Source organism: Pristiophorus japonicus, chromosome 4, assembly GCF_044704955.1.
Source record: "Pristiophorus japonicus isolate sPriJap1 chromosome 4, sPriJap1.hap1, whole genome shotgun sequence".
Taxonomy (NCBI): domain Eukaryota; kingdom Metazoa; phylum Chordata; class Chondrichthyes; family Pristiophoridae; genus Pristiophorus; species Pristiophorus japonicus.
Window position 1 is genome coordinate 245,555,825 of NC_091980.1, and position 25,598 is coordinate 245,581,422.

Sequence of the window (25,598 nt, forward strand, 5' to 3'; positions counted from 1 at the left end):
GTCAATCGGCAATAATTTTGGCCTCCTGGCCTTGGACGCCACAACTTGTCGAACTGTTTCATACTCATCAGCGACTGGCTGACCCCTGTGTCTAGCTCCATTAATACTGGGATGCCATTGAGGAGCACTTTCATCATTATCGGTGGCGTCCTGGTGTATGAACTGTATATGTGCTCCACATGAACTCGCTGAACTTCAGCTTCCAGTGATTTCCCCCAGTGTCCATTTGGCCTTGTAGGGCTTACATCGTCCCCGTCCTCCTCGTACATCAACCTGGCTGCAGGCTTCCTGCACATACGCGCCAAGTGACCACTGACGTTGCATTTTTTGCAGGTGTATTGATGATACCTGCAAGCTCTGGCTGTGTGTTTTCCTCCACACCTCCAACATGAGCCGTTGTTGCAAACAAAAGGCCCATTACCACTCGATTGTCTCTGACTGTCTGTGTAACTGTTTTTAAGCACACCATTAACAGGTGTTGATGGCCCCATTACTGGCCGTATTGTCCCTTGCGATGGCGTGAATCGCCGTTCAGCTAGCCATTGTCTCTGTTGAATTCTCCCTTTGGATTCGACAACATGCTCGGTCATGTCCGATTGCCACTGTCTGCTTGTGGAACTGTGTGACGCATTAACAATGTTGATTCCCTGTCCATTTGCTGAATTTAAACCAAGATTTTTGTCAAACATCATTCTGGTCTCTTCCTCCTCTGAGATAAATGTCTGGGCCATCAAAGCCGCTGTTTCCAGGGTCAAGTCTTTTGTCTCAATCAGTTTCCTGAAAACCCCAGCGTGCCCGATGCCGTCAATAAAAAAGTCTCGCAGCATCTCTGCTCTGCATGCATCTGGGAACTTACATAGGCTCGCCAGTTGCCGGAGGTCGGCCACGAAGTCTGGAACGCTTTGCCCTTCTCGCCACCGGTGCATATAAAACCGGTGTCTCGCCATGTGCATGCTGCTTGCCGGTTTAAGGTGTTCCCCGATCAACTTACTGAGCTCTTCAAAAGTCTTGTCTGCTAGAAGGTCCTTCATCAGGGAGTACGTCCTGGACCCACAAACCATCAGGAGATGAGCCCTGCGTTTGTTGGCCGAATCCTGTCCCAGTCATTCCTTAGTGACAAAGCTTTGCTGTAGTATCTCAATAAAGTCGTCCCAATCATCACCAACACAGTACCTCTTGTCTGTGTTGCTAGTGGCCATGCTCGCATGGTTTAAATCCCAGTTTCTGGTCGCCAATGATATGTCCTTACTATACAGTACAAATACACACGAGGCCCATGCTTGAGAGAAGGTCACCAGCAACTTTTATTCCAGCACTGAAGTGATGAAGGTGGGTGGAGCTTCTCATTTTATACCTGAAAGACCAGGTTAGGAGTGTCTCCCACAAGTTCACCACCTAGTGGTCAATGTTTTCAGAGTGTACAACTAGTAATGGGTTACAATGACAGTTAAATACATGACAATACCCACCCTCCTATATGCTTCAGAGACATGGACAATGTACAGTAAGCAACTCAAAGCACTGGAGAATTACCACCAACGCTGCCTCTGCAAAATCCTGCAAATTCATTGGCAGGATAGGTGCACCAACGTCAGCATTCTCTCTCAGGCCAACATTCCCAGCATCGAGGCATTGACGATGCTCGATCAGCTCCGATGGACGGGCCACATTGTCCGCATGCCCGATACTAGACTCCAGAAACAAGCACTCTACTCCAAGCTACATCACAGCAGGTGAGTCCCAGGAGGGCAGAGAAAATGCTTCAAGGACACCCTCAAAACCTCCTTGAAAAAATGTAACATCCCCACTGACTCTTGGGAATCCCTGGCCCAAGACCGCTCAAAATGAAGGAGAAGCATCCGAGAACACTTCGAGTCTCTTCGCCGGGTGCATGTGGAAGCCAAGTACAAACAGCCAAAGGAGCGTATGAAAAATCAAGCACACCACCCACCCATCCCTCCAACCACCATCTGCCCCACCTGTGACAGAGACTGCAGATCCCGCATTGGTCTCATCAGTCACCTTAGAACTCATTTTAGTGTGGAAGCAAGTCATCCTCGACTCTGGGGAATTGCCTAAGAAGGAGAAGAAGATTAAGACTCATGAAAAACTGTGACAGGAAATTTTTCAATGTCAATTTTTTTGAGCAAGAGATGCGTTGCTTTTTTATGTCTGTCAAAAGACTCATTTTGGCCTCTATTTTCCACTTTCCCGATTTTTGGCACCTGCGTACAATAACGTATGATATTTTTTTCCCTGATTGCACCAAAAAATAAAATTGCAACTTTCCCCAAAGTAAAATTTAATTTTGGCGCCGCGCTACCCAAAGTTCATTCTGAGGGCGAAGCTTCAAGTGTGCTGAGGTTGCCAGGACAACCAGAGACACACTGATTGCTGAAGCAAGCTGAAGCCTGCTCCCCCACTGTAATCCCGGCCAGATAGGACTGCTCCTCCCACTGTAACTCTGGCCAGATCGGACTGCTCCTCCCACTGTAACCCCGGCCAGATAGGTCTGCTCCTCCCACTGTAACCCCGGCCAGATAGGACTGCTCCTCCCTCTGTAACCCTGGCCAGATAGGACTGCTCCTCCCACTGTAACCCTGGCCAGATAAGACTGCTCCTCCCACTGTAACCCTGGCCAGATAGGACTGCTCCTCCCACTGTAACCCTGGCCAGATAGGACTGCTCCTCCCACTGTAACCCCGGCCAGATAGGACTGCTCCTCCCACTGTAACCCTGGCCAGATAGGACTGCTCCTCCCACTGTAACCCTGGCCAGATAGGACTGCTCCTCCCACTGTAACCCTGGCCAGATAGGACTGCTCCTCCCTCTGTAACCCTGGCCAGATAGGACTGCTCCTCCCACTGTAACCCTGGCCAGATAGGACTGCTCCTCCCACTGTAACCCCGGCCAGATAGGACTGCTCCTCCCACTGTAACCCTGGCCAAATAGGACTGCTCCTCCCACTGTAACCCTGGCCAGATAGGACTGCTCCTCCCACTGTAACCCTGGCCAGATAGGACTGCTCCTCCCACTGTAACCCTGGCCAGATAGGACTGCTCCTCCCACTGTAACCCTGGCCAGATAGGACTGCTCCTCCCACTGTAACCCCGGCCTGACAGGACTGCTCCTCCCACTGTAACCCCGGCCAGATAGGACTGCTCCTCCCACTGTAACCCCGGCCAGATAGGACTGCTCCTCTCACTGTAACCCTGGCCAGATAGGACTGCTCCTCCCACTGTAACCCTGGCCAGATAGGACCGCCCCACCTGCTGTACCCACTGCAATCCCGGGCCGAATGCCCCCCTCCCTCCCGCCCCGGTCCCGCTCCCCCTGTGAATTGAAGTTCCATGGACCAGGGTTGCCGCAGGACCAGGGGCCAGTTTCACCCCACGATTGGTCACCAGCGAGAGGCTGGCGCGGGCATTGCCTGTGGCAGCCTCACAGGACGCCAGGCAATTTCTGCCGCTGGGTGGATAGGAGCCACCACGGGGATTAAAGGGATCACCGGACACGACACTACCGTGTTCATGCCCCATTAGCACCCTCCGGAGGCGTTAATGGGAGGCGCAGAACAGGAGAATTTCGGACCCACTGGTGTCCATATTAACTTTCTACATAATAAGTACAGATAAAGCAACAAATCTCCAATTAGGGGAGGAGACAATGAGATGGCTAAGGGACTATTTTTCCCACTGGAAAAGGGAAAAATAGAAATGTACTTTCATAAGAATATTTCTTAACTTCGTGTAGATATTTATCAACTATTTTCAACAATAAAATAACTATAATTATGTGCACTAATGTCAATGCAAATGCACCAGCGCTGACAGCAGTGAGACTAAGTAGGAGCAATCTACACAAAAGTATATATTTTTTAAACCTCTATGTTTTACATGAAAAATATGTTCAGGTAAGAATTAACTTTGCAATATCATAACAATTAGGAATTAGATCAACATATTAACTGTTTGACTAAAAAATTGGTCTGCATTTTATGTGCTCCGCAAGTTCCAGGTTTCTGCAAGCACTGCACATGTGCGAAAACCCGGAACTTGCGATGTGTCAAGTTTCAGCTTGACAGATCATCTGCATATGCATGAAATGGACATTTGCTGACGGAGCGTTGGGCTATTTGCCTAATTACTGCCCAGCGAATGCCCACGAAACACTTATGCCTGATAAAAGCAGGCGCAGGGCCTTCTTTTACCAGCTTAAGGGTGAAAATAAATATGAAAATAACACTTTTTAAATCAATTCAAAAACCTTTAAAATTAGTTTAGGTTATTTTTGGCCCCTTTAAAAATGTTTACATTTATTTTTCAAAAAATTTAATTTTTGTTTTACATGTTTAATTAAATTGTATTTTTTATTCATTTTAAACATGTGGTGATTTATTTTTATTTAGGTTGTGTGAAAGTGTGCTTTTTATGTCATTCCTATTATGCTTGTGGGGATTCCGTACGTAAATGGAATCCCCATAAGCATAATGGGAATCCCCCTTTTGCATTGGTTGGGTCGGCCTACGTGATCCTAGGGATGCTTGCGAACCGCTTGCGCCCCAGGGATATGTGGGCCTTTATGCAGGCATATGCCTGCAGGCCAAGGATTGCAAGAGTCCGAAAATACGGAGGCACCAGGTAGATGCGTACTTTTCTTGCGGATCGGAGGCATTTGCCCGCGGGATGCCTCTGACCGCAATTTCAGGTCCAGTATGTTTAATGATTTAAAGATTGATGCAGCTGGAACATGTTTTCCAGTAATCTATACTGGAGACTTAAACACTTAAAATGACTTACAAAGTGGAATATAAGACAACAAGGCTATTGGAACAGAGCAATAAAAATTGTTCTGAATTACTGGCTGTTCCTGCTATGTAAAGGATTCGCCTTTAACTGCTGTTGTACTCTATCAACATTTCACATCACATAACAGTTCCAAAATTCCTCATGGAGGGTGGTGGTGAAATCCATAGCTGTGGTGACGTTACAGCATCGTAACCAGCTGAAAGATTTTTGGCTTAAATTTTTTATGGCGATTGATATTTTCCACATGACAATATAAAATAATTTGTGGCCTCCTGTGCACACAGCACCAACCCTACTGTTCCTCTTTCAGTGCCAGAGCCTTCAACTCTCTCAGTCTTACTCTCTGCAATTCCTTGCCTAAACCTTTTCTCTCCCTGCCATTTAATCCTCCTTAAAACCTATCTTGTCAATCTTTCTCAATTTTTCTACTCTTACTTGGTGTCAATATAATCCTATGCAATACCCCTTTATTATTTACATTAGCTGCACTACATCAATACAAGTTGTTGCTGTTGTGCTCCATTGTAATGCAGGAAGTGTCACTCTTTGATTGATGTCATGAGGCTCCTACAAATGTGTTCCAGCCTTGTGGTACTCTCCAACCCAATTTTAATTTAATGATTTGTATTGACTTATATCTTCCTTCAGCAATTATACAGACTTATACAATTTAAACATGGTCACTTTTAACAATACTTACAATTGGAAATTCTACAGGAATGCTCCTGATCGTAGTTAAGGGGCGGAGAAATTCAGGAGCATCCCGTTTGGGGCACCAGACGCCGTTTGTGCTCCAGGAAGGAAGTGGAGCGCTAAATCACCCGAAAAGGGAAGGGCCATCGTTGCAGGCTCTGTAAAAGAAAACATCTTTTCTTCAACGGCAGCCACAATCCGGCCCAAGCAGCCTGATGCACTGCAGCAGAGTGCCGGGCTAATCGATTGCGGGTAGGAAACAAGGAAAACAATTCAAAGAGAAATTTGAATTTTTTTTAAACTTACCTCGACCACCTTGCCTTCAATTATCACCCTGGAAGTGCCCAGCCTCCTGATGAATGCCTCCTGCAACAGCCGGTATTTTCACCCGGCAATGCTGCGGGGTGGGGGAATTCATGTGCGGGTCTGGAGCGCTACCGGGTTGATATGCACGGCGATGACGTCACGATTTCCCAGCAAAGGAGATTAGGGTGTAATGCCGTACTGCCGCCGCAGGTAAAAACATGCCGTGCCCGGTCGGTAAGTTGGTAGCTCCCCATTATTGTCCCTCAGAGGCGATAACGGGAGGCACTAAGGTGGCCAATTTCTAGGCCTTGGTGCTTATTTTAGCAACATGTCCATGTTTTGCAGCTTTTAGATTTGTATAACTGGAGCATATCCATTCTTAACAATATATACATGTAGCACATAGATACCTAACATACAAGAGTAAAAATAAATCTGCTGTGTATGGTAACTATCAGATTTCTGTCTGTGTCCTGCATTAAACAGTGTAATCTAAACATTTCTGGAATGAAAGTCAAACTGCAATGAATCATTAGAGGTACACAAACAATTGTTAAACAAACATTGTACATTGAAATATTACCATTAACTTAATGAGAAAAAGCACCTGAAACATTTATTTCATTTCAGGCTGATGTTTTGTGGCAAAATGTTTATTTTAAGATATATGGAAGAATTTGCTGACATTTAAATGCACCAGTCATACTTATAATATCCTGACATGTGCTGGCCTATGGCATCAATTAAAATGTCCTGCTGGAGTTTTAAGTAAGATCAGATAATATATGGATTGACTTTTTATTGCAAATACATACTAAAGCTATCAAGGCAGGGTGCCTTTGGTATGTATTGTGAGGGAAGAAGCCATTATCAACCAAGGCATGAGGGTATCTGTTTGAGAAACGATTCAATGCTATAGTGTTCATTAGTACCTGAAGTTGTTGAGCCGATGGCCTGGAGATGCTACACCTGTGCTCTAAGAAACAGTTGTTTGAAGTTGGGCTCCATAAGTTATGCATTTATGGGCTGTGTCGAAATCTCGACCTCCGATAAATGACTCAGACACCTTCAGCTCCGGCAGAAGTTTCTTTAATTTACTTGCTAGCAAGGGAAAGGTCACACTCAGTCAATGGCTAAGTGAACACCTCCCCAATGGTACAGTTTCACGAGATATTTATACAGTAAAACCCAAGTTATGGCCTCTCCCTGTGTATTGGCTCTGTCTCGCAGTCAGTGAATACAGATAAAGAGTTAATTACTACATCCTTGTCCTGACATGGCTTCCAGATATTTCCTTTTGTCAGGGTTATTAGTTGGCCAGCCGGCCATTATTCGATGAGATGTGTGGTAATGAGCTATTACCTGTCTTGCATTGTGTCAGGATTGTCCAGTTTCCTGGTCAGTTATCTTTTTGCATCAAATGGATGAGGTTTGAGTACTTCGAAAAGGGTGGCGTGGAACTGGTGTCATATAGACAATAGGAGAGCACCATGGGGGGGGGGGTACTTGTCTCAGCAGGACTTGCCTCCTAGCTGTCTGGTGGCTATCAGCCCTTTCAAGCCAGGTTTAAGGTTTAGCTGTTTATTCAAGCCGACTGCTTTATGCAGAAATTTCTGGAAGGACCAGGACTTCATTTTGTTATATATTAAAAAGGGCACAAAAATACCGTGTGGTATCAGCTTAGATAAAAATACATTTCCAAAGCTGCCTTAGAAGTAGAGATGAAGGATTTAGTGTGATAAAATAGCAATCTAAGTAGAATGGTGGCGGAGGGTGTTCTTGTACCAATAGGTGAACCGAAATTCAATGTGTTTGAGAAAGCTTAATTTGAACCAAACTGAAACCAATCATCAGAATCATATAAACATAAGAAAATGGCAGACAGGGAAATACCACCCAGTCCATCGAGCCTGTCCCATACTCTCATAGTACAACTGAGCATCATGATCCCCAACACTTCCAACCCACAGGCAGCCATGTAGTCACCAGGGAGAGATAGAACACTAGGCCAATTCAAAGAGAAAAAAATGTGTAACATTCCTCTCCGACCACTGAAGGTGATTAAAACAAGTTCCAGGAGACCAGAGTGACCGTGAAGTACATTGCCCAGTTGCGCATCTACCTTTTGTATGCTGTGATAGCAGCCACAGCTAGAAACTGATCTAACTCCCTTTTGAATGCTTGCAGTAAATCTGTACTCATTGCACACCCAGCAACTTGATCCAAAACCTTCTAACAGCTAATCTAGTTCTATGCTTACATAATTTATATGCATTTCCACAGTTCCCTCTAAATTATCTAACTCAAATAGTCTATAAGTCCCACACAAGAGATTAGTGTGCAAAATGAAGGCACATGGCATTGGGGGTAATGTATTGACGTGGATAGAGAACTGGTTGGCAGGCAGGAAGCAAAGAGTGGGAATAAACGGGTCCTTTTCAGAATGGCAGGCAGTGACTAGTGGGGTGCCTCAGGGTTCAGTGCTTGGACCCCAGCTATTTACAATATACATTAATGATTTAGACAAAGAAATTGAAGGTAACATCTCCAAGTTTGCAGATGACACCAAGCTGGGTGGCAGTGCGAGCTGCTAGGAGGCTGCAGGGGGACTTGGACAGGTTAGGTGAATGGGCAAGTGCATTGCAAATGCAGTATAATGTCGATAAGTGTGAGGTTATCCACTTTGGTTGCAAAACAGGGAGGCAGATTATTATCTGAATGGTGACAGATTAGTAAAAGGGGAGGTGCAACGAGACCTGGGTGTCATGGTACATCAGTCATTGAAGGTAGGCATGCAGGTACAGCAGGCAGTAAAGAAGGCAAATGGCATGCTGGCCTTCATAGCAAGGGGATTTGAGTGTAGGAGTAAGGAGGTCTTATTGCAGTTGTACAGGGTCTTGGTGAGACCACACCTTGAATATTGTGTGCAGTTTTGGTCTCCTAATCTGAGGAAGGACATTCTTGCTATTGAGGGAGTCCAGCGAAGGTTCACCAGACTGATTCCCGGGATGGCAGGACTGACATATGAAGAAAGACTGGATCAACTAGGATTATATTCACTGTAATTTAGAAGAATGAGAGGGGATCTCATAGAAACGTATAAAATTCTGACGGGATTGGACAGGTTAGAATGTTTCTGATGTTGGGGAAGTCCAGAACCAGGGGTCACAGTCTAAGATAAGGGGTAAGCCATTTAGGATCAAGATGAGGAGTATCTTTTTCACTCAGAGAATTGTGAACCTGTGGAATTCTCTACCACAGGAAGTTGTTGAGGCCAGTTCATTAGACATATTCAAAAGGGAGTTAGATGTGGCCCTTACGGCTAAAGGGATCAAGGGGTATGGAGAGAAAGCAGGAATGGGGTACTGAAGTTGCATGATCAGCCATGATCATATTAAATGGTGGTGCAGGCTCAAAGGGCCAAATGGCCTACTCCTGCACCTACTTTCTATGTTTCTATGTTTATCCATATGGACATAGTATTCCCTTCATTATTTTAAACATCTCAATCAAATCTCTCTGAAGTCTATGCATTTCTAGAGGAAAATTACCCACCTCTCTAAACCAGTCGTGGTAATTAAGTGCCTTTCAACTAGCTATTAATTTAATGGCCTTCCTTTCAACCTCTCCCTGGGCCTCTATATCATCTACCAGTGAGAGAATCAAAACTGGTCACAGTATTCTAATTCACGCATAACCCAAAGACTTGTGCTAAGATAGTATAGTGCAGTACTGAGGGAGTGCTGCACTGTCAGAGGTGTCATTCTTCAGATGAGATGTTAAACCGAGGCCCCATTTGCCCTCTCAGGTGGGCGTTAAAGATCCCATGATGCTATTCGAAGAAGAGTAGGGGAGTAATGACTAGATTATCTGGTCAATACCTCATTGCTGTTTGTGGGACATTGCTGTGTGCAAATTAGCTGCCGTGTTTCCGACATTATAACAGCGACTACACTTAAAAAATACTTCATTGGTTGTCAAATGCTTTGGGATGTCCTGAGGTTGTGAAAAGCACTATATAAATGCAAGTTCTTTCTTTCTGTCTATGTGCTGGCCAATATTCGATTACTTTCTTGTTCTTTTAAGTTTTGTTGCTTTAAAAGTCAGATTACACACACACTTAGTTATAATAATGCAGGATCAAGTCTTTATTGAAACTTCATATTTACAAATATGAAGCCTTGGGTCGGGTCTTTTTCATACAACACCTTTGCAGAATGAGCAAGCTACTGAGACACACACTAACCATGATTCCAGTGAACGCTGCTAAAACAGTTTTTCTTTACATTTCTTACACTAAATTTTGCCTTTGATCATTGCATTTTATTACTATAACATACAGGTGACCAAATTAACAAATTCAAATATGGCTCAATGACTCTCACACCTTCTAGCATCTTCTTCCGTGTGGAGACTGCTTCTGCTTTGATCTCTTACCCAATTTACAACCCATGCTCATCAGAAAGCTGCTTGAACTTTTAACCCAGCATGTATTAATCTCACAGTCTGCGCAAAGCGAATCAGTGAGATATTTGGCTCATACGCACTTTTGCTCCCACAGCCACAATTGATATGCTGGATCCCCCCAATTCCTGGACCATGAATTCCCAGCTCATGGAATCCCCGCCCTTGGATAATTGGCCCATTATTTGCCTTATAGTATAATTAACCACACTTACAAGTCATTTTGATACTGGCAGAGATGGAGGAAACCAAAACACAGTAGATTTTCAGGAGCCCAAATCCACTGGGTGAGTGGTTGGTGGTGCACACCTGCCACCTCTCACCCAAGGGAGTTGGTCTGAGGCCCAGCCAAATTTCATCGTAGAATCTCATTTCCATAGTTGCTTGTGCATTTTGAGCAGCTTGTTGATCTGAGTATAATTTATACCCCTTTTTCTCAGTTTTAGAATATAGTGTGTTACTATTCAAAAGGCACCAATGGAGTGTTTTTGGAAGGCTGATGAAAGATGTTTGGTAAATGAGCTTAAGTGTTTTCACAATTTATAATAATATAGCCAGTTTGACAAGTTGAAAGCTACTTAATGATAAATCAACATTTACCAGCTTCATAATATTTATTTTGATGGATGCTTCTATAGAGCCAATTGGTTCATTTACAGAGGCTGAACAGCCCTTTTGCTCACACAATCCAAATCACATTGAAATATTTTTTTTCTCATGTTACTGTTGCTCATCATGTCAAAACAAACTGATTATACTGTTCAAACAAAATGCACCCTTTATCTCAGGAAAATGTACCTCTTCTCCACAGATCATGGGGCCGAAATTGCCCCCCGCCTGAAACGGGGCGCATGCGCCCCATTTTAATGGTTTTTACCGCAGCTGCGGTTCAGGTCGCCTCTTGAGTGAAATTCCGCTCTTTGTTGTTTTTTATTACTTGGATCCAGAAATCACTCTTAATGGGGGCGGTGACGACACTTGAGGGGTGGAAACCGGTAGTGGCAACACCTGAGGGGCGGAAATTTGGCACGATGCAGAGTGACCGCCGCGATGATGTCATCACGGTGCCGCGTCACCATGGCTCTCCCCTTCACTTAAAGGTGTTGAACTTTTAAGGGTTCTTGGTCAAGACAACACCAATAGGCAGCAATCAGTATGGTTTGTGCAATGGGTTAGATTTATTAAGCTTACAACAATTGTATACTTAATAAAAAACGATAATTGAACAAAAACCCGCAGGCCCAGGTCCCTGGAAACTTCCGGACACAGCTGGTGTTGTCTTAAATCTTTTCATCGCTATTTCAGCAGTTTCTGTGCAAAGGTATTCTTTGAGTATCGATGTTTTAATCAATTTCTTATCAAAGGTTCGTTTGGCCAGTGTCCATATATGATCTTTGACAAAATTAATTGGTTCTAGTGGTCAAACTACCATTGTCACTCAAACCAGAGCTACTATCCTGGCCACTCCTGCCTCCAGTACTTTTACATCAACAATACTTGTCCATGTTATCTTGTTTACAGATTCCTTCATCTCCTCAGAATTCACCTTATTTATGCTACTATATTCTAACTGTAAGGTTTGATTAGACCGACTCTAATTTCTACTTTGTTATTATAATAATGCGACCTTGGCTCGCAGCTCATGTTAGTTTGTTATTTGAACCTAGTCAAAACTGAGTTCTGTGTACATTCGAGGAGCTTCTATCATTTCCATGCCCACAGAGAATCATGGATAAGATTAGTTTGGTCAATGACTACAAATTGAATATATATATATGAATCTCTAATACCAGTCTTTCTTACAAAGGGGAGAGCCTCCGTGATGATAAAACTTCGGTCCACTGGGCCACCAGGGAGGGTTTCGGCCGGGCCAGCGGGCCGAACCCGGGGGCATAATTGTCGGACCGACCTGGCAGTCGGCCGACAAAAAAAAACATGGTGGCAGCGACAGTGAATCCTCCCCTTTAAGGGAAGCCACACCGCCATTGCAGAAGGCCACAGCATCACTGGACCAATGGGAAAAAACAGGTTTTGGCACTGCCGGGCGGGCCAAAGATTTTCCGAAGGGAATGTTGCTGCCAGGGGGGTTATATCGGCAGTGTGCAAAGTGATAACGTGCTTACCACGGATCGGCAGCAGCATAGCGGTGGTGGGGGGGGGGGGGGAGGATCGAGGCACCGCCAGGAAACCTCGGAAAGGCAATTGGACTATCAGCGACCATTCTACTAAAAGTCTGCGGCCACTCCACTCTGCAGCATGGCCGCCGATTTGCGGTGGTAACAGGCCTTAAGGAGAGGGGCAATTTCGGCTCCCATGTGTGCACGCATTATTTTAAGATTAGCCTGAAGTTAAGCCTTTTGTTGTGAGATTTAAAAATAGCTGCCATTGTAATAATCATAAACAGCTTCCAGCAATCATACTGTTATGTAATGATGTGTGTATCGTCCTGGTACCTTAAATGTAATGTAAGCACTATGCCACACCACAGAGGGCGCTGTGGTGGAAAACCTGGACGTACCTAGAACAGGCACTATATAAGGCTGACCACCACACCTGAGAGGCACTCTGGAGCTGAACAATAAAGGACGAAGGTCACAGCAGTTAGATTTACACCAGACCGTGTGGAGTCAGTGATTTGTGTGCTACATACACCACATTGGCAACGAGGAAGCGGACGAACTCCATGTAACCATGGCTACTCTGGGCTCGCTAAAGGATTTTACCGTGGGCAATGATTGGGAGGCCTTCACGGAAAGGCTCGAGTACTACTTCACAGCAAACAACCTGACGGAGGACACGGACACAATGAGAGAGAAGCATAAGGCGATATTGCTCTCCAGTTGTGGAAATGAGGTTTACTGTCTCGTCAGGGATTTGCTGGCACCCGGGAGCGCCAGGGACAAGTCATATGAGGAGCTGACTGAACTCATTCGTGACCAGTTGAAACCGAAGGAGAGCATCCTCATGGCCAGATACAAATTTTACCATCACTGCAGACCCGAGGACCAGGATGTCACCGAATATACTGCGGACCTCAGGAGACTCGCGGCGCTGTGTGATTTTGGCGCACACCTTGACGAGGCATTACGGGACGTTTTCGTCATGGGGATTGGCCATGAGGGCCTCCTTCACAAGCTGCTAGCCACGGAACCCACAGTCACCCTGACAAAGGCCATCGCCATCAGCCGGGCACATATGACCTCGACTTGCAGCACCAAGCAAATAATTCACACAGTCTCGAACCTGGCAGGCACTGTCCACAGGATAACGCCCACCACGGACAAAACTGCAGAACATGGCTCTGCCCGGGGCAGAGAGCACGGACCTCGGGGTCCTCGAACTCAGAGTCCGCTGAGGGGGGCCAATCAAGCAGCACCATGCTGGCACTGCAGAGGAAGCCATGGGGCTCACCGGTGCAGGTTTGCGGAGTACACGTGCAATATCTGCCACACGAAAGGCCACCTTCAGCGTATGTGTAAAAGAAATCGGACTCACCATGTGGCTGAGGAGATGGGGGATGATCTACTGTTCAGTGAGGAGCAGGCAGAAGATGATGAGGTGTTGGGACTGTACACGTGTACCGACGATTCGCCCCCAGTGATAAGGGAAGTAAAAATCAACGGAGTCCCTGTGAGTATGGAAGTGGACACGGGCTCGGGTCCGTCGTTGATGAGTCGGACAACTTTTGATAAACTGTGGATTAACCCAGCTGCACAACCCAAGCTGGTCCCGGTCACGGTGAAGCTGCGTACCTACACCAGGGAACTAATACCTGTTCTTGGCAGAGTGACGGTGCTGGTATCCCACAGGGACGAGACGCACGGTTTACCTTTGTGGGTCGTTGCAGGCGATGGGCCGACGCTCCTCGGCCGGAGGTGGATGGGGACGGTCCGTGGGAGCTGGGAAGACTTCACCACTCCACAGGCTGCTGCTCCCCGGGGTGCTGCCATGCCCCGGGTCCCCAGAGAGCAGCGCCGACCGAGCTGGAGCTGCAGCCTCAATCCACCCACAGGCAAGTCCCAGGCCTGGACCTCACACAGAGACCCTGCAGCCTCAGCCCCCACAGGCAAGAAGCCCTTCAGAGAGGGGCCTAGTGGGGGTGCCGGCAGATCGGAGGGGCCCACGCAGAGGGAGAGTCGGGCGGCGGCAGCAGCTGGAGGTCAGCGGCCACGGTGGCCGCAGGGGAGGCCGCTACGGAGGCCGCGGGGGAGGCGGCAAGTGCAGCCGCTGGAGAGGCCACGACGGCCGCAGGGGAGGCAGCTACGGTGGCCGCCGGAGAAGCGACGACGATGGCCGCAGGAGAGGTGGCAAGTCAGGTGGCAGCGGAGGGGAGCGGAGGCTGCAACGGCGGAAGGCATCCGGAGCGGCGGAGAGCAAGATGGCGGTAGCATCGTGTCCAGAGCAGCAGAGCAGCAAAGATGGCGGCGCCCAAGGAGAAGCCTCGTGGAATCCCGCTGCATCAAAGATGGTACCTTAAAAAGGAAATGCACCCGGGAGTCTTAAAAGGGCCTTACCAAGAGGTGGTCCCCACAAAGGACTTCTGTAAGGCAGAGCGAATCTAAAATGAGCTATGTTAATGTGAGATGGCGAATTTATAAAAATAATTAATTTTTTAATGCTGAATGGCCACTGTATTTGTGTAAAATAATGGATATGAAGTACAATTAATGATAAGGGCTGACAAGGAAATCAGGGATCCGTTACCAGTCAATAACTAGTTAATGTACCAGATAACATGTACCATACTAACGCACTATCTATGCCTACCTGCCTTCCGTTGGACAAGTGTGATGTTATGTATTGATGTATGTATTGTCGTCCTGCGTCCTGGTGGGGGTGAAGGTGATGTTATGTAATGATGTGTGTATCGTCCTGGTACCTTAAATGTAATGTAAGCACTATGCCACACCACAAAGGGCGCTGCGGTGGGAAACCTGGAAGTACCTAGAACAGGCACTGTATAAGGCTGACCACCACACCTGAGAGGCACTCTAGAGCTGAACAATAAAGGACGAAGGTCACAGCAGTTAGATTTACACCAGACCGTGTGGAATCAGTGATTTGTGTGCTACATACACCACACATACAATTTGGGAGAAGTTTTACAGTATGATGACAAGAACAGGTTGCACCTCATTGTTCTAAATATGATGTAACATGTTCTTGCTTGGTCGAGTTATGACCTAGGAATCAGTGACCATGTTAGAAGCAAGACATAGTTAACTGTTTGCGTGGAGTATCACACCCTATGTAATCAGAACTCCTAAGTACTTCTGCAGTTTTTATTCTATCTTATATGATTATTAAGTATCATTTATTTTAATGCTTTTATAGGTTCAGTCCAATGTTTAAAAGATGCTGAGGCAGACCCTGGAGAACGTGATTCTGTAAGTAATAAAAAAAACTGTAAATGCACTTTGGTTAAATGTTTTTATATGTTATATTTAGAGCTCTGTGTAGTACACTGGGGTTTTAACATAAGAACATAAGAATTAGAAGCAGGAGTAAGCCATTCGGCCCTCTTGAACCTGCTTCACCATTCAATAAGATCATGGCTGATCTTCGACCTCAACTCCATTTTCCAACACTGTCCCCATATCCTTTGATTCCCTTAATATTAAAAAATCCATTGATCTGTCTTGAATAGACTGCGCCTTCACAGCCCTCTGGGCCAGAGAATTCCAAAGATTCACCACTCTCTGAATGAAGAAACATAGAAACATAGAAACATAGAAAATAGGTGCAGGAGTAAGCCATTCGGCCCTTCGAGCCTGCAGCACCATTCAATATGATCATGGCTGATCATGCAACTTCAGTACCCCATTCTTGCTTTCTCTCCATACCCCTTGATCCCTTTAGCCGTAAAGGCCACGTCTAACTCCCTTTTGAATATATCTAACGAACTGGCCTCAACGACTTTCTGTGGTAGAGAATTCCACATACTCACAACTCTCTGAGTGAAGAAGTTTCTCCTCATCTCGGTCTTAAATGGCTTACCCCTTATCCTTAGACTGTGTCCCCTGGTTCTGGACTTCCCCAACATCGGGAACATTCTTCCTGCATCTAACCTGTCCAATCCCATCAGAATTTTATATGTTTCGATGAGATCCCCTCTCATTCTTCTAAATTCCATTGAATATAAGCCTAGTCGATCCAGTCTTTCTTCATATCTCAGTCCTGCCATCTCGAGAATCAGTTTGGTGAACCTTTGCTGCACTCCCTCAATAGCAAGAATGTCCTTCCTCAGGTTAGGAGACTAAAACTACACACAATACTCAAGGTGTGGCCTCACCAAGGCCCTGTACAACTGTAGTAAGACCTCCCTGCTCCTATACTCAAATCCCCTAGCTGTGAAGGCTAACATGCCATTTGCTTTCTTCATCGCCTGCTGTACATGTATGCCAACTTTCAATGACTGATGTACCATGATAACCAGGTCTCGTTGCACCTCCCTTTTTACTAATCTGTCACTATTCAGATAATAATCTGCCTTCCTGTTTTTACAACCAAAGTGGATAACCTCACATTTATCTACATTATACTGCACCTGCCATGTATTTGCCCACTCACCTAACCTGTCCAAATCACCCTGCAGCCTTTTAGCATCCTCCTCACAGCTCACATTGCCACCCAGCTTAGTGTCATCTGCAAATTTGGAGATATTACTTTCAATTCCTTCATCTAAATCGTTAATGTATATTATAAATAGCTGGGGTCCCAGCACTGAACCTTGCGGTACCCCACTAGTCACTGCCTGCCATTCTGAAAAGGACTCGTTTATTCCTACTCTTTGCTTCCTGTTTGCCAACCAATTCTCTATCCATATCAGTACATTACCCCCAATACCATGTGCTTTAATTTTGCACACTAATCTCTTGTGTGGGACCTTGTCAAAAGCTTTTTGAAAGTTTTAATACACCACATCCACTGGCTCCCCCTTATCCACTCTACTAGTTACATCCTCAAAAAATTCTAGAAGATTTGTCAAGCATGATTTCCCTTTCATAAATCCATGCTGACTTGGACCGATCCTGTCACTGCTTTCCAAATGCGCTGCTATTACATCTTTAATAATTGATTCCAACATTTTCCCCACCACCGATGTCAGGCTGACCAGTCTACAATTCCCTGTTTTCTCTCTCCCTCCTTGGGTTTACATTAGCTACCCTCCAGTCCAAAGGAACTGATCCAGAGTCTATAGAATGTTGGAAAATGACCACCAATGCATCCACTATTTCTAGGGTCACTTCCTTAAATACTCTGGGATGCAGTCTATCAGGCCCTGGGAATTTATCGTCCTTCAATCCCATCAATTTCCCTAACACAATTTGCTGACTAATAAGGATTTCCTTTAGTTCCTCCTTCTTTCTAGACCCTTGGTCCCCTAGTATTTCCGGAAGGTTATTTGTGTCTTCCTTCGTGAAGACAGAACCAAAGTATTTGTTCAACTGGTCTGCCATTTCTTTGTTCCCCATTATAAATTCACCTGAATCTGACTGCAAGGGACCTATGTTTGTCTTCACTAATCTTTTTCTCTTCACATATCTATCGAAGCTTTTGCATTCAGTTTTTATGTTCCCGGCAAGCTTCCTCTCATACTCTATTTTCCCCCTCTTAATTAAACCCTTTGTCCTCCTCTGCTGAATTCTAAATTTCTCCCAGTCCTCAGGTTTGCTGCTTTTTCTGGCCAACTTATATGCCTCTTCCTTGGATTTAACACTATCCTTAATTTCCCTTGTTAGCCACGGTTGAGCCACCTTCCCTGTTTTATTTTTACTCCAGACAGGAATGTACAATTGTTGAAGTTCATCCATGTGATCTTTAAATGATTGCCATTGCCTATCCACCGTCAACCCTTTAAGTATCTTTTGCCAGTCTATTCTTGTCAATTCACGTCTCATACCATCGAAGTTACCTTTCCTTAAGTTCAGGACCCTAGTCTCTGAATTAACTGTGTCACTCTCCATCTTAATAAAGAATTCTACCATACTATGTTCACTCTTCCCCAAGAGGCCTCGCACAACAAGATTGCTAATTAGTCCTTTCCCTTTACACATCACCCAGTCTAGGATGACCAGCCCTCTAGTTGGTTCCTCGACATATTGGTCTAGAAAACCATCCCTAATTCACTCCAGGAAATCCCCCTCCACCGTATTGCTACTAGTTTGGTTAGCCCAATCTCTATGTAGATTAAAGTCGCCCATGATAACTGATGTAACTTTATTGTATGCATCCCTAATTTCTTGTTTGATGCTGCCCCCAACCTCACTACTACTGTTTGGTGATCTGTACACAACTCCTACTAGCATTTTCTGCCCTTTGGTATTCCGCAGCTCCACCCATACAGATTCCACATCATCTAAGCTAATGTCCTTCCTTACTATTGCGTTAATTTCCTCTTTAACCAGCAATGCTACCCCACCTCCTTTTCCTTTCTGTCTATCCTTCTTGAATGTTGAATACCCTGGATGTTGAGTTCCCAGCTTTGGTCACCCTGGAGCCATGACTCCGTGATACCAATTATATCATATTCATTTATTGCTGCCTGTGCAGTTAATTCATCCACCTTATTATGAATACTCCTCACATTGAGGCACAGAGCCTTCAGGCTTGTCTTTTTAACACACTTTGACCTTTTGGAATTTTGCTGTAATGTGGCCTTTTTTGATTTTTGCCTTGGGTTTCGCTGCCCTCCACTTTTACTTTTCTTCTTTCTGCCTTTTGCTTCTGCCCCCATTCTACTTCCCTCTGTTTCCTTGCATAGGCTTCTATCTCCCTGCCATATTAGTTTAACCCCTCCCCAACAGCACTAGCAAACACTCCCCCTAGGACATTGGTTCTGGTCCTGCCCAGGTGCAGACCGTCCGGTTTGTATTGGTCCCACCTCCCCCAGAATCAGTTCCAATGTCCCAGGAATTTGAATCCCTCCCTTCTGCACCACTCCTCAAGCCACATATTCATCTGAGCTATCCTCCGATTCCTACTCTGACTAGTACGTGGCACTGGTAGCAATCCTGAGATTACTATCTTTTGAGGTCCTACTTTTTAATTTAGCTCCTAGCTCCCTAAATTCATCTTGTAGGATCTTATCCCATTTTTTTACCTATATCGTTGGTACCTATATGCACCACGACAACTGGCTGTTCAACCTACCGCTCCAAAATGTCCTGCAACCGCTCCGAGACATCCTTGACCCTTGCACCAGAGAGGCAACATACCATCCTGGAGTCTCGATTGTGGCCGCAGAAACATCTATCTATTCCCCTTACAATAGAATCCCCTACCACTCTAGCACCCCCACTCTTTTTCCTGCCCTCCTGTGCAGCAGAGCCAACCATGGTGCCATGGACTTGGCTGCTGCTGCCCTGCCCTGATGAGTCATCCCCCCAACAATACCCAAAGCAGTGTATCTGTTTTGGAGGGGGATGACTGCAGGGAACCTCTGCACTACCTTCCTTCCACTGCTCTTCCTGTTGGTCATCCGTTCCCTATCTGTCTGTGTAACCTTTTCCTGCGGTCTGACCAACTCACTAAACGTGCTATTCACAATATCCTCAGCATTGTGGATGCTCCAGAGTGAATCCACCCGCTGCTCCAGTGCCACAATGCGATCTGTCAGGAACTGCAGCAGGATACACTTCCCGCACATGTAGGGACTCTTGAGTTCCCACATAGCACAGGAGGAGCATAACATGTGTCCGAGCTCTCCTGCCATGACTTAACCCTTAGATTAAATTAATTTAGCAACAACAATGATAAAGGTTACCTACTGATAAGGAAAAGAAATGAAAAACTACTCACCAATCACCAGCCAATCACTTACCCCCTTGGCTGTGATGTCACCTTTTGATTTCTTTCTACTTCTTTGTTTACTTTCTGCCCATGCTGCAGCTGCACTGGCTGGCCTTTTATAGGCCGCTCCTCCTCGACGCTGCTCCCCGCTCGAAGTCCCGCTGCCTCCTACGCTCTCGGGCCTTTTATAGGCCGCCCCTCCTCGACGCTGCTCCCCGCTCGAAGATCCAAGCACCGATCCTTGCGGCACTCCACTAGTTATAGCCTGTCAACCCGAAAATAACCTGTTTATTCCTACTCTCTGTTTTCTGTCCATTAACCAATCCTCAATCCATGCTAGTATATATATATATATATATTTATTCATTCCGAGGATGTGGGTATCACTGGCAAGGCCAGCATTTATTGCCCATCCCTAATTGCCCTTGAGAAGATGGTGGTGAGCCGCCTTCTTGAACCGCTGCAGTCCTTGTGGTGAAAGTTCTCCCACAGTGCTGTTAGGGAGAGAGTTCCAGGATTTTGACACAGTGATGATGAAGGAATGGCGACATACTTACAAGTCAGGATGGTGTGTGACTTGGAGGGGAACGTGGAGGTGGTGGTGTTCCCATGCGCCTGCTGCCCTTGTCCTTCTAGGTGGTAGAGGTCGCGGGTTTGGGAGGTGCTGCCAAAAAAGCCTTGGTGAGTTGCTGCAGTGCATCTTGTAAATAGTACACACTGCAGCCATGGTACATTGGTGATGGAGGGAATGAATGTTTAAGGTGGTGGATGGGCTGCTTTATCCTGGATGGTGTCGAGCTTCTTGCATGTTGTTGGAGCTGCACTCATCCAGGCAAGTGGAGAGTATTTCATCACACTCCTGACTTGTGCCTTTGAGATGGTGAAAAGGTTTTTGGGAGTCAAGGGGTGAGACACCCGCTAATTCCCCCTAATCCCATGAGCCCTAATTTTGTTTAATAACCTCTTGTGTGGCATCTTATCAAATGCCTTCTGAAAATCCAAATACACCACATCCACCAGTTCCCCCTTATCCATTCTATTAGTTACAACCTCAAAAAACTTTGTCAAACATGAATTCCATTTCATAAATCCGTGTTGACTCTGCCCATTCCTATTATTCTTTTCTAAGCGCCCTGTTACCACATCCTTAATAATAGATTCTAGCATTTTCCCTAGGATTGATGTCAGTCTAACTGGTCTGCAATTTCCCCATTTTCTTTCTCCCTCCTTTCTCAAATAGTGGGGTTACATTAGTTACCTTCCAATCTGCAGGAACAGTTCTAGAATCTATGGAATTTTGGAAGATGACAACCAATGCAACCTATATCTCTATAGCCACCTCTGTCAAAACCCTAGGATGTAGGCCATCAGGTCCAGGGGATTTATCGGCTTTCAGTCCCATTAATTTCTCCAGAACTATTTTTTTACTAATACTAATTTCTTTCCTTTCCTCATTCCCGCTGGACCCTTGGTTCTCCACTATTTCCGGGAGTTTTTTTGTGTCTTCTTCTGTGAAGACGCACACAAAGTATTTGTTTAATTTCTCTGCCATTTCCTCATTTCCCATTATAATTTCTCCTATCTCAGCCTGTAAGGGACCCACATTTACTTTAGCTAATCTTTTCCTTTTTACATACCTATAGAAGCTTTATCCATCTTATTTTATGTCTCTCGCTAGTTTACTTCATATTCTATTTTCCCTTTCTTTATCAATTTCTTGGTCCTCCTTTGTTGAATTCTAAAATCCTCCCAATCGTCAAGCTGCTCTTTCTGGCAACATTATAAGCCTCTTCATTTCATCTAATACTATCTTTAACTTCTCTTTTTAGTCACGGTTGGACCACTTTTCCTTAATTTTTGTGCCTTAAAGGAATGTGTGTTTGTTGAAAATTATGTATTAATTCTTTAAATGCTAGCCATTGCTAGTCTACCATCATACCTCTTAATGTAGTTTCCCAATCTACCTTAGCCAACTCGCCCCTCATATTTACGTAGTTTGCTTTGTTTAGATTTAAGACCCGAGTTTCGGATTTAACTAAATCACTTTCAAACTCAATATAAAATTCTAACATATTATGGTCACTCTTCCCCAAAGGCCCCTTTACTACAAGGTTATTAATTAAGTAGTTTTAAAAATTAAACTTAGGATTTATTAAATGCATTGTCATAGAATTTTATCATATAAACTGAAATCAAAATGTACATAAAATACAATTGCTCTTTTGTGTTAGTTTCGGCCTTGAGTGTTCTTATTACTTTGTTAAATTTTTAACACTTTTCCAGAAATGTCTAGATCTTAATACAAAGTGTTAAGAGATGGTTAGTGAACTTAAAATCACATATGCATTCAGAGTAGTGTCAATGGATGTTTTGATTATTGATATTCCATTGCAAAATATAAAAAGTTTCAAAAAAAAATCTATTTCATGATTCTGTCTGCACGACCATTATAAAATGCTGATTGGCCTTTCATATTGACATTTTATTTATTGAGACTATCATAAAATCATAGAAATATACGGCACAGAAGGAGGCCATTTGGCCATTGTGTCTATGGCGGAGACTAGTTAATATTTATTTTAAAGTATTGATTTCGTTTTAGGTTGTTTCATATTTGTAATTCGTTCTCTCATAGGTATGTGAGCTGCCAACAGAATTTGTAGAAACTTTTAGACCAAGGCCTCAAGGGTCTTCACCGGTATATGACTACTCACTGACAGAAGAATACAAAGACAAAAAGGTAAGTAAATAAATGTGAGGTTGAAATGACAATAACAAAACTGGCTAAAATCAGGGGAGATCTGCAAGCTGTTATTAGATGAAAATTCATCGATCGTCTTCCCACGGTTTCCCGAGATGTATTTTCTGTGAACGCCACTCCCTTCTAGGAATGTTGAATTATGGAATTCCCTGCCACTGCCCCCCCCCTCTGTTAAGGTGAATCCAGAAATTATTTTACAGTGCTGCATTTGTCTGTTTGCAAATAAAGTTCATCCTGTCATTCTTGTACACACAACAATTCTACTAAATTTAACCAGATTAACTCTTAATATATTCAGAGAGATGTATATATGTATAGCCTAGACTTATAGGTTTAAGCAATAGCAGGAAAATGAGGAGTCAACGGCGCTAAAAGTGTTGAAGAAACTTTTTTTTTGATGCGTTTGATGTTATTCACTTCAAAATCAGAAAGCACATTTTCATGAATGGTCAGGATTTTCCCGGGGTTTAGCGAGCAGGATCGGTGGTGGGTGGGAAATTTGATTTTTTTTGACAGCAGGTAGGGACTCCACTGTCATCCCATCAAAACACACCTTTCCCAATGGCGTAACTATGATCTTCGATGGGACCCGACCCACAGAGGCGGGTGACCCAATTAAAGCAGTTATTGGCTTGTTGACAGACCTTTAATAATGGTTTTAACCTTACCTTTTAACTTTTAACTGCTCGCCTACAGGGTCCACGCTGCTCGTGGACCACAGCTCTTAACCTGAGGCAGGAGTTGAATGGCCGTTGAATCAGTTGATTAGTTGACAACTTGAAATGTACTTTAAAAGCTCCCACCTCACAGATGTTCACTTCCCAAGTGCAAAGCTGTTACTTGCTCCATTTGGAAGACAGATTGAGCTTTATGCAGGCTGAAGTGTTTGGAGCAAACTCTCCATCCAGTGTCACCTCATTGGAACAACCTCTCTCACCACTGACAGATTGCTTCCTTCATCTCAACTTCACCTGCCATCTATTCCATCAGCATGGTTACCATTTATACTGTTTCACCTTGGTCCTTAGAATCTGACTACGATCAGCCCCAACACCACCAGCACCAGGCACACCAACATCATCAACAACAACACCAACCTTCTCCGCAATCACCTGATGCTGCACAGAACAGAGGGCATCAGCACCCGAGCACATTGCTGCCTGGGAGGTCAGGGATGGCCTCACCATGGCCAGATTTACTTCACTTGACGCTATACATCCTGGTTGCCACATGATGCACCAGGTTGGCACCACACCAACAACATAAAGCATCCCTACAATGCCCAATCCATTCCTTTCACACTCATCACCATTGCGGGGGAATCGTTACGTCTCACCATTCAGTGCAACTCACTGCCCCCTTCCAAAGGTGCACACAAATCTATCCAAGAGCGCAAAGTGCTGAAAATAAAGATTTCAATGTTTGATAGCACATTATCAGAAACTTTACATGAACATTGGATAAAACACCCAAGTGTGTTATTAGTTGGTATGATTGCACGAGGATGAGGGTGAGTGTGAGGGGTGGCTAGTGAGATGGGGAAGTGATAATGTCGATAGAGGAGGATGGGTGGAGGTGCAAGGTATATTGGTGTAAGGATGTGCAGGAGTAAGGTAGGGAAGGCAGAACGATGGGGATGTGATGAGAGGCACAGCAGGATGAAGGTGAGTGTGACTTTGTGCGGGATGGAGCCAGCAGGAGGCCCGTGATGCACCACTGACACCGTCCACACCGGACCCACTGAGATGAGCAAAATCTCAGCCTTTGATTGCACTCTTGGTCCAAAGCTTGAGTAGGATGAAGATTGACACCACCATGTTTCAGATTTTGCCTCTCCTATAGAATCATAGAATCATACAGCACATTCGGCACATCATGCCTGTGCCAGCTCTTTGAAAGAGTCCAATTAGTAATTATCCTTGCTAATTACCCTTGCCCGTTCCCCACAGCCCACCAAATTTTTCCTCTTCAAGTATTTATCCAATTCCCTTTTGATCGTTATTATTGTATCTGCTTCTATCACCCAGACAATGCATTCCAGATTATCACTGCGTATTTTTGTTTGCTCATGTCACTTCTGATTCTTTTGCCAATTACACCGTGCCTTCAATCTGTGTCCTCTGGTTACCAACCCTTCTGCCACCGGAAACAGTGTATCTCCTTATTTAATCTATCAAAGATCTTCATGATTTTGAACACCTCTATCAAATCTCCCCTTAACCTTTGCTGTTCTAAGGAGAACAACATCTTATCATAGAATCATACAATGGTTACAGCACAGAAGAAGGCCATTCAGCCCGTTGAGTCCATGCCGACTCTTAGCCAATCCCACTCTCCTGCCCTTTCTCTGTAGCCCTGCATTTTTTTTTCCTTCAGATACTTATCCAACTCCATTTTGAAAGATAAAATTGAGTCTGCCTCTACCGCCCTTTCAGGCAGTGCATTCCAGATCTTAACCACTCGCTGCGTAAAAAAAGTTTTTCCTTACATCGTCTTTGATTTTTTTTGCCAATCACCTTAAATCTGTGTCCTCTGGTGCTCGACCCTTCTGCCAATGAGAACAGTTTCTCTCTATCTACTCTGTCGAGACCTCTTATGATTTTGAACACCTCTATCAAATCTTCTCTCAATTTCCGCTGCTCCAAGGAGAACAACACCAGCTTCTCCAGTCTATCAACGTAACTGAAGTCCCTCATTCCTGGAATCATTCTCGTAAATCTTTTCTGCATCTTCTCTATGGCCTTCACATCTTTCCTTAAATGTGGTGCCCAGAA

At 44.8% G+C, this 25,598-nt stretch overlaps 1 protein-coding gene across 1 annotated transcript in view; it reads left to right on the plus strand.

The window, feature by feature from the left end:
* LOC139263344 (neuroblast differentiation-associated protein AHNAK-like) overlaps positions 1-25,598 on the plus strand; it is a 163,253-nt gene that overhangs the window by 24,413 nt on the left and 113,242 nt on the right. Inside the window, exons 2-3 of the mRNA XM_070879255.1 lie at positions 15,606-15,658; positions 22,699-22,803. The gene's annotated coding sequence lies outside the window, so the exon portion shown is untranslated. The remainder of the gene's footprint in view (positions 1-15,605; positions 15,659-22,698; positions 22,804-25,598) is intronic.